General features: G+C 45.9%; 1 pseudogene; it reads right to left on the bottom strand.

Moving 5' to 3' along the window:
• The window catches only part of LOC127920839 (dual specificity protein phosphatase 16-like), a 36133-nt pseudogene extending 19598 nt beyond the window's left edge, over positions 1–16535 (bottom strand).
• Positions 16536–16541: the final 6 nt, after the last annotated feature.

Here is a 16541-nt window from a genome sequence, read left to right on the forward strand (position 1 = left end):
CATCATGAATAAACAGAACCTGTCATGCTGTCTCTCTGAACCAGGAGGAGCTGTCATTCTCCTCTGAAACACAACATCATGAATAAACAGAACCTGTCATGCTGTCTCTCTGAACCAGGAGGAGCTGTCATTCTCCCTCTGAAACACAACATCATGAATAAACAGAACCTGTCATGCTGTCTCTCTGAACCAGGAGGAGCTGTCATTCTCCCTCTGAAACACAACATCATGAATAAACAGAACCTGTCATGCTGTCTCTCTGAACCAGGAGGAGCTGTCATTCTCCCTCTGAAACACAACATCATGAATAAACAGAACCTGTCATGCTGTCTCTCTGAACCAGGAGGAGCTGTCATTCTCCCCTGAAACACAACATCATGAATAAACAGAACCTGTCACACTGTCTCTCTGAACCAGGAGGAGCTGTCATTCTCCCTCTGAAACACAACATCATGAATAAACAGAACCTGTCATGCTGTCTCTCTGAACCAGGAGGAGCTGTCATTCTCCCCTGAAACACAACATCATGAATAAACAGAACCTGTCATGCTGTCTCTCTGAACCAGGAGGAGCTGTCATTCTCCTCTGAAACACAACATCATGAATAAACAGAACCTGTCATGCTGTCTCTCTGAACCAGGAGGAGCTGTCATTCTCCCTCTGAAACACAACATCATGAATAAACAGAACCTGTCATGCTGTCTCTCTGAACCAGGAGGAGCTGTCATTCTCCCTCTGAAACACAACATCATGAATAAACAGAACCTGTCATGCTGTCTCTCTGAACCAGGAGGAGCTGTCATTCTCCCTCTGAAACACAACATCATGAATAAACAGAACCTGTCATGCTGTCTCTCTGAACCAGGAGGAGCTGTCATTCTCCCCTGAAACACAACATCATGAATAAACAGAACCTGTCACACTGTCTCTCTGAACCAGGAGGAGCTGTCATTCTCCCTCTGAAACACAACATCATGAATAAACAGAACCTGTCATGCTGTCTCTCTGAACCAGGAGGAGCTGTCATTCTCCCCTGAAACACAACATCATGAATAAACAGAACCTGTCATGCTGTCTCTCTGAACCAGGAGGAGCTGTCATTCTCCCTCTGAAACACAACATCATGAATAAACAGAACCTGTCATGCTGTCTCTCTGAACCAGGAGGAGCTGTCATTCTCCCTCTGAAACACAACATCATGAATAAACAGAACCTGTCATGCTGTCTCTCTGAACCAGGAGGAGCTGTCATTCTCCCTCTGAAACACAACATCATGAATAAACAGAACCTGTCACGCTGTCTCTCTGAACCAGGAGGAGCTGTCATTCTCCCTCTGAAACACAACATCATGAATAAACAGAACCTGTCATGCTGTCTCTCTGAACCAGGAGGAGCTGTCATTCTCCCCTGAAACACAACATCATGAATAAACAGAACCTGTCACACTGTCTCTCTGAACCAGGAGGAGCTGTCATTCTCCCTCTGAAACACAACATCATGAATAAACAGAACCTGTCATGCTGTCTCTCTGAACCAGGAGGAGCTGTCATTCTCCCCTGAAACACAACATCATGAATAAACAGAACCTGTCATGCTGTCTCTCTGAACCAGGAGGAGCTGTCATTCTCCCTCTGAAACACAACATCATGAATAAACAGAACCTGTCATGCTGTCTCTCTGAACCAGGAGGAGCTGTCATTCTCCCTCTGAAACACAACATCATGAATAAACAGAACCTGTCATGCTGTCTCTCTGAACCAGGAGGAGCTGTCATTCTCCCTCTGAAACACAACATCATGAATAAACAGAACCTGTCATCACTCTGTCATTTTGGTATAAGTAGTTGGAGATGTTGTACCAGTTAGGTTGATATGTCATGTACCAGTCAGGTTGATATGTCATGTACCAGTCATGTTGATATGTCCTGTACCAGTCAGGTTGATATGTCCTGTACCAGTCAGGTTGATATGTCATGTACCAGTCAGGTTGATATGTCCTGTACCAGTCAGGTTGATATGTCCTGTACCAGTCAGGTTGATATGTCCTGTACCAGTCAGGTTGATATGTCATGTACCAGTCAGGTTGATATGTCCTGTACCAGTCAGGTTGATATGTCCTGTACCAGTCAGGTTGATATGTCCTGTACCAGTCATGGTGATATGTCCTGTACCAGTCATGTTGATATGTCCTGTACCAGTCATGTTGATATGTCATGTTGACCTGTCATGTTGATATGTCATGTACCAGTCAGGTTGATATGTCCTGTACCAGTCATGTTGATATGTCCTGTACCAGTCAGGTTGATATGTCATGTTGATATGTCATGTACCAGTCAGGTTGATATGTCCTGTACCAGTCATGTTGATATGTCCTGTACCAGTCAGGTTGATATGTCCTGTACCAGTCATGTTGATATGTCCTGTACCAGTCATGTTGATATGTCATGTACCAGTCAGGTTGATATGTCCTGTACCAGTCAGGTTGATATGTCCTGTACCAGTCAGGTTGATATGTCCTGTACCAGTCAGGTTGATATGTCATGTACCAGTCATGTTGATATGTCATGTTGATATGTCCTGTACCAGTCAGGTTGATATGTCCTGTACCAGTCAGGTTGATATGTCCTGTACCAGTCATGTTGATATGTCCTGTACCAGTCATGTTGATATGTCCTGTACCAGTCAGGTTGATATGTCATGTACCAGTCATGTTGATATGTCATGTACCAGTCATGTTGATATGTCATGTACCAGTCATGTTGATATGTCCTGTACCAGTCAGGTTGATATGTCATGTTGATATGTCATGTACCAGTCATGTTGATATGTCATGTTGATATGTCCTGTACCAGTCATGTTGATATGTCCTGTACCAGTCATGTTGATATGTCAGGTTGATATGTCATGTACCAGTCATGTTGATATGTCAGGTTGATATGTCATGTACCAGTCATGTTGATATGTCCTGTACCAGTCAGGTTGATATATGTCATGTTGATATGTCCTGTACCAGTCAGGTTGATATGTCCTGTACCAGTCATGTTGATATGTCATGTACCAGTCATGTTGATATGTCATGTACCAGTCAGGTTGATATGTCCTGTACCAGTCAGGTTGATATGTCCTGTACCAGTCATGTTGATATGTCATGTACCAGTCATGTTGATATGTCCTGTACCAGTCAGGTTGATATGTCCTGTACCAGTCATGTTGATATGTCCTGTACCAGTCAGGTTGATATGTCCTGTACCAGTCAGGTTGATATGTCATGTACCAGTCATGTTGATATGTCCTGTACCAGTCATGTTGATATGTCATGTACCAGTCATGTTGATATGTCCTGTACCAGTCAGGTTGATATGTCCTGTACCAGTCATGTTGATATGTCCTGTACCAGTCATGTTGATATGTCCTGTACCAGTCAGGTTGATATGTCCTGTACCAGTCAGGTTGATATGTCATGTTGATATGTCCTGTACCAGTCATGTTGATATGTCCTGTACCAGTCAGGTTGATATGTCCTGTACCAGTCATGTTGATATGTCCTGTACCAGTCATGTTGATATGTCATGTACCAGTCAGGTTGATATGTCATGTACCAGTCAGGTTGATATGTCCTGTACCAGTCAGGTTGATATGTCCTGTACCAGTCAGGTTGATATGTCCTGTACCAGTCATGTTGATATGTCCTGTACCAGTCAGGTTGATATGTCATGTACCAGTCAGGTTGATATGTCCTGTACCAGTCATGTTGATATGTCCTGTACCAGTCATGTTGATATGTCCTGTACCAGTCAGGTTGATATGTCATGTTGATATGTCCTGTACCAGTCTGATATGTACCAGTCATGTTGATATGTCATGATATGTCCTGTACCAGTCATGTTGATATGTCCATGTACCAGTCATGTTGATATGTCCTGTACCAGTCATGTTGATATACCAGTCATGTTGATATGTCCTGTACCAGTCATGTTGATATGTCCTGTACCAGTCAGGTTGATATGTCATGTACCAGTCATGTTGATATGTCCTGTACCAGTCATGTTGATATGTCATGTTGATATGTCCTGTACCAGTCATGTTGATATGTCCTGTACCAGTCATGTTGATATGTCCTGTACCAGTCAGGTTGATATGTCATGTACCAGTCAGGTTGATATGTCCTGTACCAGTCAGGTTGATATGTCCTGTACCAGTCATGTTGATATGTCCTGTACCAGTCAGGTTGATATGTCATGTCATGTACCAGTCATGTTGATATGTCCTGTACCAGTCAGGTTGATATGTCCTGTACCAGTCAGGTTGATATGTACCAGTCAGGTTGATATGTCCTGTACCAGTCAGGTTGATATGTCATGTACCAGTCAGGTTGATATGTCAGGTTGTACCAGTCATGTACCAGTTGATATGTCATGTACCAGTCATGGTTGATATGTCATGTACCAGTCAGGTTGATATACCAGTCAGGTTGATATGTCCTGTACCAGTCATGTTGATATGTCATGTACCAGTCAGGTTGATATGTCCTGTACCAGTCATGTTGATATGTCCTGTACCAGTCATGTTGATATGTCCTGTACCAGTCAGGTTGATATGTCATGTTGATATGTCATGTTGATATGTCCTGTACCCAGTCAGTGTTGATATGTCCTGTACCAGTCAGGTTGATATGTCATGTACCAGTCAGGTTGATATGTCCTGTACCAGTCATGTTGATATGTCATGTACCAGTCATGTTGATATGTCAGTCTGTACCAGTCATGTTGATACTACCAGTAAATGTAAATGTACCATGTTGATATGTCCTGTACCAGTCATGTTGATATGTCCTGTACCAGTCATGTTGATATGTCATGTACCAGTCAGGTTGATATGTCATGTTGATATGTCCTGTACCAGTCATGTTGATATGTCCTGTACCAGTCAGGTTGATATGTCCTGTACCAGTCATGTTGATATGTCATGTACCAGTCATGTTGATATGTCATGTACCAGTCATGTTGATATGTCCTGTACCAGTCAGGTTGATATGTCCTGTACCAGTCAGGTTGATATGTCCTGTACCAGTCAGGTTGATATGTCATGTACCAGTCAGGTTGATATGTCATGTTGATATGTCCTGTACCAGTCAGGTTGATATGTCATGTTGATATGTCCTGTACCAGTCATGTTGATATGTCCTGTACCAGTCAGGTTGATATGTCATGTACCAGTCAGGTTGATATGTCATGTACCAGTCATGTTGATATGTCCTGTACCAGTCATGTTGATATGTCCTGTACCAGTCATGTTGATATGTCCTGTACCAGTCATGTTGATATGTCCTGTACCAGTCATGTTGATATGTCCTGTACCAGTCATGTTGATATGTCCTGTACCAGTCATGTTGATATGTCCTGTACCAGTCAGGTTGATATGTCCTGTACCAGTCATGTTGATATGTCATGTTGATATGTCCTGTACCAGTCATGTTGATATGTCCTGTACCAGTCATGTTGATATGTCATGTTGATATGTCCTGTACCAGTCATGTTGATATGTCCTGTACCAGTCAGGTTGATATGTCATGTTGATATGTCCTGTACCAGTCAGGTTGATATGTCATGTTGATATGCCCTGTACCAGTCAGGTTGATATGTCATGTTGATATGCCCTGTACCAGTCAGGTTGATATGTCCTGTACCAGTCATGTTGATATGCCCTGTACCAGTCAGGTTGATATGTCCTGTACCAGTCAGGTTGATATGTCATGTACCAGTCAGGTTGATATGTCATGTACCAGTCAGGTTGATATGTCATGTACCAGTCAGGTTGATATGTCAGGTTGATATGTCCTGTACCAGTCATGTTGATATGTCATGGTGATATGTCCTGTATAACCGGTTGGAAACAGAGTGATCGTGTTGTGGTTTATAGTTCTATGGTCCTATTCTAGGGTGGAAAGTACCGCTGCGGTGCCCTTGAACACACACACACACACACACACACCTGACCTGACCTAAATAGCTTGTTGATATCCAGTTTCCACTGCTATGAATAGATATGATTTGAGTCCTCCTGTAGACTAAAGCCAGATGTACATTACATGTTGTTATTCCCCAACTGCAGGCTACCATCAGCTCATGGAGATCTTTTCCAAATGGGAAGAAATCGGAGCAAACCTAACCTGGAAGCACATAGCCCATTTCAGGTTGATGGGCTCCCGAGAACTCTACTGGCACTTAAGGCACCCCAATAACTTCTATACATGTTGAATATTTTATTTAACGAGTCAGTTAAGAACAAATACTTATTTACTATGACGACCTAGGAACAGTGGGTTAACTGGTCTAGGAACAGTGGGTTAACTGGTCTAGGAACAGTGGGTTAACTAACTGGTCTAGGAACAGTGGGTTAACTAACTGGTCTAGGAACAGTGGGTTAACTAACTGGTCTAGGAACAGTGGGTTAACTAACTGGTCTAGGAACAGTGGGTTAACTAACTGGTCTAGGAACAGTGGGTTAACTGGTCTAGGAACAGTGGGTTAACTGGTCTAGGAACAGTGGGTTAACTGATCTAGGAACAGTGGGTTAACTGGTCTAGGAACAGTGGGTTAACTGGTCTAGGAACAGTGGGTTAACTGGTCTAGGAACAGTGGGGTTAACTGGTCTAGGAACAGTGGGTTAACTGGTCTAGGAACAGTGGGGTTAACTGGTCTAGGAACAGTGGGGTTAACTGGTCTAGGAACAGGGGGTTAACTGGTCTAGGAACAGTGGGTTAACTGGTCTAGGAACAGTGGGGTTAACTGGTCTAGGAACAGTGGGTTAACTGGTCTAGGAACAGTGGGTTAACTGGTCTAGGAACAGTGGGTTAACTGGTCTAGGAACAGTGGGGTTAACTGGTCTAGGAACAGTGGGTTAACTGGTCTAGGAACAGTGGGTTAACTAACTGGTCTAGGAACAGTGGGTTAACTAACTGGTCTAGGAACAGTGGGTTAACTAACTGGTCTAGGAACAGTGGTTAACTAACTGGTCTAGGAACAGTGGGTTAACTAACTGGTCTAGGAACAGTGGGTTAACTAACTGGTCTAGGAACAGTGGGTTAACTGGTCTAGGAACAGTGGGTTAACTGGTCTAGGAACAGTGGGTTAACTAACTGGTCTAGGAACAGTGGGTTAACTAACTGGTCTAGGAACAGTGGGTTAACTAACTGGTCTAGGAACAGTGGGTTAACTAACTGGTCTAGGAACAGTGGGTTAACTAACTGGTCTAGGAACAGTGGGTTAACTAACTGGTCTAGGAACAGTGGGTTAACTAACTGGTCTAGGAACAGTGGGTTAACTAACTGGTCTAGGAACAGTGGGTTAACTGGTCTAGGAACAGTGAGTTAACTGGTCTAGGAACAGTGGGTTAACTGGTCTAAGGAACAGTGGGTTAACTGGTCTAGGAACAGTGGGTTAACTGGTCTAAGGAACAGTGGGTTAATTAACTGGTCTAGGAACAGTGGGGTTAACTGGTCTAGAAACAGTGGGGTTAACTGGTCTAGGAACAGTGGGTTAACTGGTCTAGGAACAGTGGGTTAACTGGTCTAGGAACAGTGGGTTAACTGGTCTAGGAACAGTGGGTTAACTAACTGGTCTAGGAACAGTGGGTTAACTAACTGGTCTAGGAACAGTGGGTTAACTAACTGGTCTAGGAACAGTGGGTTAACTAACTGGTCTAGGAACAGTGGGTTAACTGGTCTAGGAACAGTGGGTTAACTGGTCTAGGAACAGTGGGTTAACTGGTCTAGGAACAGTGGGTTAACTGGTCTAGGAACAGTGGGTTAACTAACTGGTCTAGGAACAGTGGGTTAACTAACTGGTCTAGGAACAGTGGGTTAACTGGTCTAGGAACAGTGGGTTAACTGGTCTAGGAACAGTGGGTTAACTGGTCTAGGAACAGTGGGTTAACTAACTGGTCTAGGAACAGTGGGTTAACTGGTCTAGGAACAGTGGGTTAACTGGTCTAGGAACAGTGGGTTAACTGGTCTAGGAACAGTGGGTTAACTGGTCTAAGGAACAGTGGGTTAACTGGTCTAGAAACAGTGGGTTAACTAACTGGTCTAGGAACAGTGGGTTAACTAACTGGTCTAGGAACAGTGGGTTAACTAACTGGTCTAGGAACAGTGGGTTAACTGGTCTAGGAACAGTGGGTTCACTGGTCTAGGAACAGTGGGTTAACTGGTCTAAGGAACAGTGGGTTAATTAACTGGTCTAGGAACAGTGGGTTAACTGGTCTAGGAACAGTGGGTTAACTGGTCTAGGAATAGTGGGTTAACTGGTCTAGGAACAGTGAGTTAACTGGTCTAGGAACAGTGAGTTAACTGGTCTAGGAACAGTGGGTTAACTGGTCTAGGAACAGTGGGTTAACTGGTCTAGGAACAGTAGGTTAACTGGTCTAGGAACAGTGGGTTAACTTGTCTAAGGAACAGTGGGTTAACTGGTCTAAGGAACAGTGGGTTAACTGGTCTAAGGAACAGTGGGTTAACTGGTCTAAGGAACAGTGGGTTAACTGGTCTAGGAACAGTGGGTTAACTGGTCTAGGAACAGTGGGTTAACTGGTCTAGGAACAGTGGGTTAACTGGTCTAGGAACAGTGGGTTAACTGGTCTAGGAACAGTGGGTTAAATGGTCTAGGAACAGTGGGTTAAATGGTCTAGGAACAGTAGGTTAACTGGTCTAGGAACAGTGGGTTAACTGGTCTAAGGAACAGTGGGTTAACTGGTCTAGGAACAGTGGGTTAACTGGTCTAGGAACAGTGGGTTAACTGGTCTAGGAACAGTAGGTTAACTGGTCTAGGAACAGTGGGTTAACTGGTCTAAGGAACAGTGGGTTAACTGGTCTAGGAACAGTGGGTTAACTGGTCTAAGGAACAGTAGGTTAACTGGTCTAGGAACAGTGGGTTAACTGGTCTAGGAACAGTGGGTTAACTGGTCTAGGAACAGTGGGTTAACTGGTCTAGGAACAGTGGGTTAACTGGTCTAGGAACAGTGGGTTAACTAACTGGTCTAGGAACAGTGGGTTAACTGGTCTAGGAACAGTAGGTTAACTGGTCTAAGGAACAGTGGGTTAACTGGTCTAAGGAACAGTAGGTTAACTGGTCTAGGAACAGTGGGTTAACTGGTCTAGGAACAGTGGGTTAACTGGTCTAGGAACAGTAGGTTAACTGGTCTAGGAACAGTGGGTTAACTGGTCTAGGAACAGTGGGTTAACTAACTGGTCTAGGAACAGTGGGTTAACTGGTCTAGGAACAGTGGGTTAACTGGTCTAAGGAACAGTGGGTTAACTGGTCTAGGAACAGTGGGTTAACTGGTCTAAGGAACAGTGGGTTAACTGGTCTAGGAACAGTAGGTTAACTGGTCTAGGAACAGTAGGTTAACTGGTCTAGGAACAGTAGGTTAACTGGTCTAGGAACAGTGGGTTAACTGGTCTAAGGAACAGTGGGTTAACTGGTCTAGGAACAGTAGGTTAACTGGTCTAGGAACAGTAGGTTAACTGCCTAGGAACAGTGGGTTAACTGCCTTGTTCAGGGGCAGAAAGACAGATTTGTACCTTTCATCTCAGGGATTCTATATTGCAACCTTTCGGTTACTAGTCCAACACTCTAACCACTAGGCTACCTGCTGGTTACTAGTCCAACGCTCTAACCACTAGGCTCCCTGCTGGTTACTAGTCCAACGCTCTAACCACTAGGCTACCTGCTGGTTACTAGTCCAACGCTCTAACCACTAGGCTACCTGCTGGTTACTAGTCCAACGCTCTAACCACTAGGCTCCCTGCTGGTTACTAGTCCAACGCTCTAACCACTAGGCTACCTGCTGGTTACTAGTCCAACGCTCTAACCACTAGGCTACCTGCTGGTTACTAGTCCAACGCTCTAACCACTAGGCTACCTGCTGGTTACTAGTCCAACGCTCTAACCACTAGGCTACCTGCTGGTTACTAGTCCAACGCTCTAACCACTAGGCTACCTGCTGGTTACTAGTCCAACGCTCTAACCACTAGGCTACCTGCTGGTTACTAGTCCAACACTCTAACCACTAGGCTACCTGCTGGTTACTAGTCCAACGCTCTAACCACTAGGCTACCTGCTGGTTACTAGTCCAACGCTCTAACCACTAGGCTCCCTGCTGGTTACTAGTCCAACGCTCTAACCACTAGGCTACCTGCTGGTTACTAGTCCAACGCTCTAACCACTAGGCTACCTGCTGGTTACTAGTCCAACGCTCTAACCACTAGGCTACCTGCTGGTTACTAGTCCAACGCTCTAACCACTAGGCTACCTGCTGGTTACTGGTCCAACGCTCGAACCACTAGGCTACCTGCTGGTTACTAGTCCAACGCTCTAACCACTAGGCTACCTGCTGGTTACTAGTCCAACACTCTAACCACTAGGCTACCTGCTGGTTACTAGTCCAACACTCTTACCACTAGGCTACCTGCTGGTTACTGGTCCAACACTCTAACCACTAGGCTACCTGCTGGTTACTGGGCCAACGCTCTAACCACTAGGCTACCTGCTGGTTACTGGTCCAACGCTCTAACCACTAGGCTACCTGCTGGTTACTAGTCCAACTCTCTAACCACTAGGCTACCTGCTGGTTACTAGTCCAACGATCTAACGACTAGGCTACCTTCTGGTTACCGGTCCAATACTCTAACCACTAATCTGCCTGCTGGTTACTAGTCCAATGCTCTAACCACTAGGCTACCTGCTCTTACCACTAGGCTACATGCTGGTTACTAGTCCAACGCTCTAACCACTAGGCTACCTGCTCTTACCACTAGGCTACCTGCTGGTTACTAGTCCAATGCTCTAACCACTAGGCTACCTGCTGGTTACAAGCAATACGCTTGTCCTCATCTTTACTAGAGGCTGCTCACCTACTCACCTCACTGCAACACCTCTCCAGGTCTCTGATCACTACTTTGTTCTCCTTTCTGTCTCCCTTTCCAACCCTAACCACTCACCCTACACAGTCACGCACCGTCGCAATCTTTGCTCTCTCTCTCCTACTACTCTCCTCTTCTATCCTATCATCTCTAACCACTCAGCCCCTACCCAGATGGTCTCTCTCTCTCTCCTACTACTCTCTCATCTATCCTATCATCTCTAACCACTCAGCCCCTACCCAGATGGTCTCTCTCTCTCTCCTACTACTCTCTCATCTATCCTATCATCTCTAACCACTCAGCCCCTACCCAGATGGTCTCTCTCTCCCACTACTCTCTCCTCTTCTATCCTATCATCTCTAACCACTCAGCCCCTACCCAGATGGTCTCTCTCTCTCTCCTACTACTCTCTCATCTATCCTATCATCTCTAACCACTCAGCCCCTACCCAGATGGTATCTCTCTCCTACTACTCTCTCATCTATCCTATCATCTCTAACCACTCAGCCCCTACCCAGATGGTCTCTCTCTCTCCCACTACTCTCTCCTCTGAAGATGAATGTACTGACCATGACTGGTCCACCTAGCTGACTATGACTGGTCCACCTAGCTATCTGAAGATGAATGTACTGACTATGACTGGTCCACCTAGCTATCTGAAGATGAATGTACTGACTATGACTGGTCCACCTAGCTATCTGGAGATGAATGTGCTGACTATGACTGGTCCACCTAGCTGACTATGACTGGTCCACCTAGCTATCTGGAGATGAATGTACTGACTATGACTGGTCCACCTAGCTGACTATGACTGGTCCACCTAGCTGACTATGACTGGTCCACCTAGCTGACTATGACTGGTCCACCTAGCTGACTATGACTGGTCCACCTAGCTATCTGAAGATGAATGTACTGACTATGACTGGTCCACCTAGCTATCTGAAGATGAATGTACTGACTATGACTGGTCCACCTAGCTATCTGGAGATGAATGTACTGACTATGACTGGTCCACCTAGCTATCTGGAGATGAATGTGCTGACTATGACTGGTCCACCTAGCTGACTATGACTGGTCCACCTAGCTATCTGGAGATGAATGTACTGACTATGACTGGTCCACCTAGCTGACTATGACTGGTCCACCTAGCTGACTATGACTGGTCCACCTAGCTGACTATGACTGGTCCACCTAGCTGACTATGACTGGTCCACCTAGCTATCTGAAGATGAATGTACTGACTATGACTGGTCCACCTAGCTATCTGAAGATGAATGTACTGACTATGACTGGTCCACCTAGCTATCTGAAGATGAATGTACTGACTATGACTGGTCTACCTAGCTATCTAGAGATGAATGTACTGACTATGACTGGTCCACCTATCTATCTGAAGATAAATGTACTGACTATGACTGGTCCACCTAGCTATCTGAAGATGAATATACTGACTATGACTGGTCCACCTAGCTATCTGAAGATGAATGTACTGACTATGACTGGTCCACCTAGCTATCTGAAGATGAATGTACTGACTATGACTGGTCCACCTAGCTATCTGGAGATGAATGTACTGACTATGACTGGTCCACCTAGCTATCTGAAGATGAATGTACTGACTATGACTGGTCCACCGAGCTATCTGAAGATGAATGTACTGACTATGACTGGTCCACCTAGCTATCTGAAGATGAATGTACTGACTATGACTGGTCCACCTAGCTATCTGAAGATGAATGTACTGACTATGACTGGTCCACCTAGCTATCTGGAGATGAATGTACTGACTATGACTGGTCCACCTAGCTATCTGAAGATGAATGTACTGACTATGACTGGTCCACCTAGCTATCTGAAGATGAATGTACTGACTATGACTGGTCCACCTAGCTATCTGGAGATGAATGTACTGACTATGACTGTGATATGTGGTTGTCCCACCTAGCTATCTGAAGATGAATGTACTGACTATGACTGTGATATGTGGTTGTCCCACCTAGCTATCTGAAGATGAATGTACTGACTATGACTGGTCCACCTAGCTATCTGAAGATGAATGTACTGACTATGACTGGTCCACCTAGCTATCTGAAGATGAATGTACTGACTATGACTGTGATATGTGGTTGTCCCACCTAGCTATCTGAAGATGAATGTGCTGACTATGACTGGTCCACCTAGCTATCTGAAGATGAATGTGCTGACTATGACTGGTCCACCTAGCTGACTATGACTGGTCCACCTAGCTATCTGGAGATGAATGTACTGACTATGACTGGTCCACCTAGATATCTGAAGATGAATGTACTGACTATGACTGGTCCACCTAGCTATCTGGAGATGAATGTACTGACTATGACTGGTCCACCTAGCTATCTGAAGATGAATGTGCTGACTATGACTGGTCCACCTAGCTATCTGGAGATTAATGTACTGACTGTACCGTACTTTAATGTACTGACTGTACTGTACTTTCCCTACCGCGTTAAGAAGCTCTACTTTCCCTACCGCGTTAAGAAGCTCTACTTTCCCTACCGCGTTAAGAAGCTCTACTTTCCCTACCGCGTTAAGAAGCTCTACTTTCCCTACCGCGTTAAGAAGCTCTACTTTCCCTACCGCGTTAAGAAGCTCTACTTTCCCTACCGCGTTAAGAAGCTCTACTTTCCTACCGCGTTAAGAAGCTCTACTTTCCCTACCGCGTTAAGAAGCTCTACTTTCCCTACCGCGTTAAGAAGCTCTACTTTCCTACCGCGTTAAGAAGCTCTACTTTCTCTACCTCGTTAAGAAGCTCTACTTTCCCTACCGCGTTAAGAAGCTCTACCTTCTCTACCGCGTTAAGAAGCTCTACTTTCCCTACCGCGTTAAGAAGCTCTACTTTCCCTACCGCGTTAAGAAGCTCTACTTTCCCTACCGTGTTAAGAAGCTCTACTTTCCCTACCGCGTTAAGAAGCTCTACTTTCCCTACCGCGTTAAGAAGCTCTACTTTCCTACCGCGTTAAGACGCTCTACTTTCCCTACCGCGTTAAGAAGCTCTACTTTCCCTACCGCGTTAAGAAGCTCTACTTTCCCTACCGCGTTAAGAAGCTCTACTTTCCCTACCACGTTAAGAAGCTCTACTTTCTCTACCGCATTAAGAAGCTTCCGCTCAGCCCAGTCAAAACTGTTCGCTGCTCTGGCCCCCAATGGTGGAACAAACTCCCTCACGACGCCAGGACAGCGGAGTCAATCACCACCTTCCGGAGACACCTGAAAGCCCACCTCTTTAAGGAATACCTAGGATAGGATAAAGTAATCCTTCTCACCCCCTCCCCCCTTTTAAGATTTAGATGCACTATTGTAAAGTGACTGTTCCACTGGATGTCATAAGGTGAATGCACCAATTTGTAAGTCGCTCTGGATAAGAGCGTCTGCTAAATGACTTAAATGTCAAATGTAAATGTACCACGTTAAGAAGCTCTACTTTCCCTACAGCGTTAAGAAGCTCTACTTTCCCTACCGCGTTAAGAAGCTCTACTTTCCCTACAGCGTTAAGAAGCTCTACTTTCCCTACAGCGTTAAGAAGCTCTACTTTCCCTACAGCGTTAAGAAGCTCTACTTTCCCTACAGCGTTAAGAAGCTATACTTTCCCTACAGCGTTAAGAAGCTCTACTTTCCCTACAGCGTTAAGAAGCTCTACTTTCCCTACAGCGTTAAGAAGCTCTACTTTCCCTACAGCGTTAAGAAGCTCTACTTTCCCTACAGCGTTAAGAAGCTCTACTTTCCCTACCTCTTTCTAGAAGTTGTTATTTCTCTACCTCATTGCACAGAGTTAACTACAGCTTACAATCATAGGAAAATGTTGCCTTAGTCGTAAAACAAGCAGACAGACGTCCTTAAAACTTGTTATTCCAAACTGTCGCCAAACCACGAGAGGGGAGTGACTGGATTCTACAACATCACTCAGTAAATATCTTTGTAAAATATAATAATGCCCTCTGATTCAGACAACTGATTCCTGGATTATGTCAGTCTGAAGTCAGTGAGAGTGTGTCAGATCTCCTCCTGGCTCTGCATGTGAAACTCCCCGTCTCTCCGAGACTCCTGGCAGATCAGTGATCTGGGTTAGAATTAAAGAGAAACTCCCTGTCTCTCCTAGACTCCTGGCTGATCAGTGATCTGGGTTAGAGTTAGTTAAAGAGAAACTCCCTGTCTCTCCTAGACTCCTGGCTGATCAGTGATCTGGGTTAGAGTTAGTTAAAGAGAAACTCCCTGTCTCCCCTAGACTCCTGGCTGATCAGTGATCTGGGTTAGAGTTAGTTAAAGAGAAACTCCCTGTCTCTCCTAGACTCCTGGCAGATCAGTGATCTGGGTTAGAGTTAGTTAAAGAGAAACTCCCTGTCTCTCCTAGACTCCTGGCAGATCAGTGATCTGGGTTAGAGTTAGTTAAAGAGAAACTCCCTGTCTCTCCTAGACTCCTGGCTGATCAGTGATCTGGGTTAGAGTTAGTTAAAGAGAAACTCCCTGTCTCTCCTAGACTCCTGGCAGATCAGTGATCTGGGTTAGAGTTAGTTAAAGAGAAACTCCCTGTCTCTCCTAGACTCCTGGCTGATCAGTGATCTGGGTTAGAGTTAGTTAAAGAGAAACTCTCTGATACAGGAACTCACCTTCTTCTTAGCAGAGTGTTGCAGCAGTTCGTTGATCTGAACCTTGTCCTGTTGCAGCCGTCTCTTCATCAGTTTTGAACAGTTCACATTGACCGCCTCCAGGATGTGGGAGGAGTTAAATTCTACGAAGGGCCGGCTGTCAATCAACAACACGCTGTCCAGACCCCCCTCCAGCAGGGCGACCAGCCCCTCGGCCCCGATGGGACGCACCGAACCCTGCCTGGTCCCGGATGCCGGGCCTGATACAGGCCCTGAACCTTTGACTCCAGTCCCAGCTCGGGGTCCATTCCCCACCCCAGGTCCAATCCCAGTCCCTCCAGTCCCAGCTCGGGGTCCATTCCCCACCCCAGGTCCAATCCCAGTCCCTCCAGTCCCAGCTCGGGGTCCATTCCCCACCCCAGATCCAATCCCAGTCCCTCCAGTCCCAGCTCGGGGTCCATTCCCCACCCCAGGTCCAATCCCAGTCCCTCCAGTCCCAGCTCGGGGTCCATTCCCCACCCCAGGTCCAATCCCAGTCCCTCCAGTACCAGCTCGGGGTCCATTCCCCACCCCAGGTCCAATCCCAGTCCCTCCAGTACCAGCTCGGGGTCCATTCCCCACCCCAGGTCCAATCCCAAACCCCCCAGTCTCAGCTCCAGTGCAGGCTCCCACTCCCACGGGACGTTCCGACATGATGACCCCTTCTTTATCCCTTTCTCACAGCCCCTCCTCCTCTTCCTCTCTCCTCCTCCTCCTCTTCCCCTTAGGTGGGTGGGTGGCTAGCGGTCCAGTTGCGCGACGCAGCCCTCAGGAGATGAACAGACCCATTGTGTAGGCTGAGTATGATGTCATCCTGATGGAGCTTAGCAGCACAGCCCAGGCGAGAGAGAGAGAGAGCGAGAGCGACAGAGACAGAGCGAGAAAGAGACAGAGCGAGAGAAGCCTCTCTGGCCCTGAAGGACTAAAAACCTAAAACCCCACTATCTTTCTTGTGCCTCTGTGTGT

The sequence above is a fragment of the Oncorhynchus keta genome, unplaced genomic scaffold (genome assembly GCF_023373465.1).
Source record: "Oncorhynchus keta strain PuntledgeMale-10-30-2019 unplaced genomic scaffold, Oket_V2 Un_contig_20877_pilon_pilon, whole genome shotgun sequence".
NCBI classification, from domain to species: domain Eukaryota; kingdom Metazoa; phylum Chordata; class Actinopteri; order Salmoniformes; family Salmonidae; genus Oncorhynchus; species Oncorhynchus keta.